Raw genomic sequence first — 4,536 nt, 5'->3', positions numbered from 1 at the left:
CTCTCTTGAATATCTCTCCTCAATCTGGTCCCTTCTTTCCATCATCACCTTCATCTTGGTAACCTTATCAGCCACCATCTTCAACCTGAATAAAACAACAGTTTCTTAATCAGGAAAGTACTCCTTCAATCTGTCCTCTATATGGCAATCAAATTTATACAGGAGTAGCAGCCACTCCGGGTCCCTTTCATTATCTCTTAGGACATATGATGTTCCAACCACCACTAGCACAAACTTTGTGTTTACTGCTTCCCCCACCAAGAATGTTCTACCCATGGATTGGGAGGCTGGGGCAGGAAGACCATCAGTTCAAATCCAGCCTCAACAATTTACTGAGGCCCTTAGCAACTTAGGAAGACCCTGTCTCTAAATAAAACATAAAAAGGGCTAGGGATGTTTTTCAGTGATTAAGCACCTCTGGGTTCAGTCCCCAGGTACCAAGAAAAAAAAAAATCCTCTATTTTCTCAGAGTGATCTGCCCTGACTGGGTTTAAATCCATCTCCAATGTACCTTAAAGCATCATGTATCTCCTATCATACAAATAGTTGTACTATTTATGTATATGTCATTAACTCATTTCTATCCAGTAGATCACAAACTCCATGAAATTAGGATTATAGGGTTTTGTTGTTGTTGTTGTTGTTGTTGTTGTTGTATTTAACACTGTGTTAATCAGCTTTCCACTGCCGGAACAAAATATCAGAGAAAATCAACTTAAAAGAGGAAAGGTTTATTTTGCCTCACAGTCTCAGTGATTTCAGCCCATAGACAGCTGGCTCCATCACTTTTAGGCTTATGGTAAGGCACAGCATCGTGGCAGAGAGGCCCTGTGGTGGGTCAGAGCTCCCTGCCTCATGGCAGCCAGGAATCAGGGACAGAAAGGAAGGGTCCAGGGACAAAGTATATGCTCCAAAGGCATGCCCCCAGGGACTTAACTCTTGCAACTGGGCCCCTTTTCCTCAAGTATCCATCAGTTCCCAATAGCACTACCAGCTGGGGACCAAGCATTCAACACAGGAGACTCTGGGGGACATTCCAGATCCAAACTATAGCAAATAGTATTTGCTATGTTGAATAAAATATTTCTTGGCTCTTTATAGAAGAGTGGTTTTGAGGCATTTGAACCTCTGTAGCATTCTGACCACAAGGTAAAAGTATTGATCTCTCATTTGTGTTCTTCTTCCATATTATATAGCATCTCCACATCAAATTTTAGTTATCAGTCATTACCTCTCCAGTTCAGCCAGTGAGTTATTACTTTACATACGATGACTGCTCTATTTATTTGTGTACCCTTTCACCAAAGAGCTTTTGCACCATAGAGAGCCCTCAGCACAAGTTAATCAGGGCAATCTCAAAGGTTAGGAAAGGCTGGCTTAAACCACACAGGGGCTTGGCTTGATATGTTTTGTGAATTGCACCTAAGACACAGATTTACACAAAATAGCCTTAGTCATTTATTAAAGGGGGTTTCAGGCCACATTCCCAGAACTCAAATGAACAGAAAAACCATAACTCCAGCTTAATAATCTGTGTTGACTTATCCTTTCCAAATATACTCATGTTCATTCTGCTTTACTTTCCACCTGAGCACTTGCCATAGACATGGCAACACACACTTTTCAGATAAATGCCAAGTATCACTTCAGCTGCACAACCTAAAATTAAAAGAAAAAGAGAAAAGAGAGAGAGAAAAAAAACCATAAGTCTTTGAAAGTGCAGAAAGTCAGAAACAAGTCCTATCTATGAATTTCTGTGTTTCTGCAAGGTTTTCTAGATAACCAGCTCAAAAAGAACTTGGCTAGAGAAACAACTTTTACCTCAGTGCTGGAAATAAAATTAGAACCACCACTGTTACAATTCAGGAGTGAAAAAAAAATATGATATTTTACAGTATGAAGCCCTAGCAAGCCTGGGCTTCAACTAGGACTCTCCATTGGCTTAGTTCTGCACCTGCTAAGTTTTTCTCTCCTCATATGGAAAACAGAGATACCACTAAAGTCACAAGGTTGTGATGGAGGGTAAAGAAATCATATATGTGAGGCCTTTAGAATACCACCTGCCACATTACAAGAGTTGAGGAATCTCACTACTTAAAAAAAAAAAAAAAAAAGACAATGCCACCCTGAGATTCTCACTTGTTAAGGAACGATACCAAGACAATGCTGAAACAAAGAGAATTGGGAGGAAGGTTCTGGGCCTGGTCATCCCATTACAAACCCTCCCGGGGCAAAATAGCTGCGCTGTTTGTTTGGCCGTCGATGGGACGATAAGCGGCGGCAGGATGTGTTAATTTCTTGTTAAGCGCGTGTGGATGTGCGCGGGGCGAACAATAGGCTCCGAGGGGAGGACTGCGCCCGCCCGGGCCCCCACCGGCGCCCCGTTTCCGGGCTTTCGGCCGCACACATCCCCCCTTTGTTTTCCCGGCCCGGCCGCGCGTGTCGCCACCGCGGCCACCCCACCAAGCCTTTCCGCCGGCCGCGCCTCGCCGGGAGGCCGCGGGGTCGCAGGGAGGAAGCGGCGGCGGCGGCGGCGGCGGCGGGCGGCCCGGGATCGCGGAAGCGCCGCCGCCCGCCGCGCTCGGGGAAGGCCTGCGCGCCGCGATAAGGGCCGCCCGACCCATTGTGTGCGCGCCCGCGGCCGCCCAGTGAAAGTCCCGGCCCGCGGGATGCGCCGCCCGCCGCACCTGGAAGCCGCCGCCCGCGGGGACACGGGCCATTGTGCTCCCCGTTCCCGGCCGCGCGCCCAGCCAACCCGGAAGGGCGGAGGGGGCGCCCCTTGGTGTCACCCGCCAAGGCGCTGCAAAGGGACGCTTGAAAGAGCTTTGTTTAACAGATTGCAACTCCAGCGATTTGCCGAGGAAAATGCCCCTGGCCTTGGGCCAGGGTAGAACCTGTCAGGTCCTGCGAGAGTCAAGGCCACTTGCGTTTATGAGCCTCCGGTTAAAAAAAAAAAAGAAAAAGAAAGAAAGAAAGAAAAGAAACTCTGAAACAAAACATTTTCGTTGAATGTATACACAAGAATTAATGAGTTTAATATATACAGGTACAAAGTAGCATCAATATAATTGTGCTATTTACAAGATAATTACAGGATTTTAAAAGATAGCAACTCTCTCCCCCCCCCCCCATCATTTAAAGCCCTTGTGATTGTAAATGAGACCTGCGTTGTAAGTTGTGTCATAGATTTTGGCTTCTTTATGGATGGCAGGCCAGAGCCAAGGGGCTCTAATCCTTCTACTCCCATCCTGTGCCCCAGGTCAGAGCCAAGAAGGTCTGATAACTCTTGCCTTCTCCAGTAAGGAATATTTGCAGCCCATCCTCTCTTCTGGGGTGGCTTCCCTGTGTATGCTTCTAAGAAACCCACAGGGATGTTGCCTGATCGTTTAGCACAGAGTAGGGAAATAGCATAGAAAAGAACATCCTGTTCATTCATAAATCTGTTACTGTATGTACAGAACCATCGATTGTACAGTGTTTATTTCAAATCGTGTGTCTGTCTTTGACTACGTTTAGTGCTCTAAATGAGCTTCTCAAAACTACATTAAAGGTCCCTTGAGGGGCGGGGAATGCTTTTCAATGGAAAAATATGCATTATCTATATCACATTCTTCCCAGCTGCCATTTCTAGGACTGCTCACATAGTCTTTGAGCCGTTGGGTAACTCTGTAAATGCTAGGTACCTGCAGTTTAAATTCTGTCCTATCTAGTGAAGATTTAGTTGAACAATAGTACTTCCCTGTGGGAGGTGGGGGGGATCAGTTTTGTCACCATTTGCAGTTGGTCTCAACATTCTTTGATATGTTTGTGTCTATTGGTGTTGATTCCACAGAGCTTGTGCTCTTTAAACTTTTCCTTTGAACTGGTTGCAATGTCCATCTGGTTCCTTAATACTGTAAGAATAAAATAAGTTCTTTAATGTGTCATAATTTGCAAGCTATGATTTTACTTCTTTCTGAGAATTATCTTTATAAACACACCTCTCAATTAAGAGTATTCCAAATCAAAAGGAATCTAGGGAAAAAAAAGGGGGAAAAGATTTAGTGACAGCTTTAGTTCTTCATCAGATGCAGGACATAAATTCATTCGTAAGTTCATTACATATAAGGAGCTTTTAAAATAGACATAGTAAGAGGCTAATGTGAAGCAATTATTGTCTCTCTGAATTATTTTTATTAACTAGTGAAGAAATTGAGGGGAGATAGGAAAAGCCCCATTATTACTACCGGAAGATCTCTAAGTCCTGGATGTTATTACTTATTTATTGTGGCCCAACCAAGGTGCTTAATCTTCCTTATCTATAAAATGGGACCACTAATGTCTACTTCTCAGGATTGTTCACCGAGTATATGAAATAGCTTTCGTGAACCTCCCTCTACATCACCAGCTGTTTAGGAAATATTGATTGATGTTTTGTTCCATTTTGTTTCTTATTTAGGATAATAGCAAGATGCACAAAATATTCAAACTGAGGAACTATCCACATATAGTGTAAAAAGGACTTAAAGGCAGACCTAAATATAACTTTCAGGTCCA

At 44.1% G+C, this 4,536-nt stretch overlaps 1 long non-coding RNA gene across 1 annotated transcript; it reads right to left on the bottom strand.

Annotated features, from left to right (window-relative positions):
* Positions 1-1,434: 1,434 nt before the first annotated feature.
* On the bottom strand, positions 1,435-2,881 carry LOC144377591 (uncharacterized). The gene is made up of 2 exons (XR_013438584.1): positions 2,688-2,881; positions 1,435-1,659 (listed from the first exon to the last, which is right to left on the bottom strand). It is a non-coding gene; the product is annotated as an uncharacterized LOC144377591 (long non-coding RNA).
* Positions 2,882-4,536: the final 1,655 nt, after the last annotated feature.

Source organism: Ictidomys tridecemlineatus, chromosome 5, assembly GCF_052094955.1.
Source record: "Ictidomys tridecemlineatus isolate mIctTri1 chromosome 5, mIctTri1.hap1, whole genome shotgun sequence".
Classification (NCBI taxonomy): Eukaryota; Metazoa; Chordata; class Mammalia; order Rodentia; family Sciuridae; genus Ictidomys; species Ictidomys tridecemlineatus.
The sequence above is the reverse complement of the archived record's forward strand: the minus strand, read 5'-3'. Positions and strand labels throughout refer to the sequence as shown.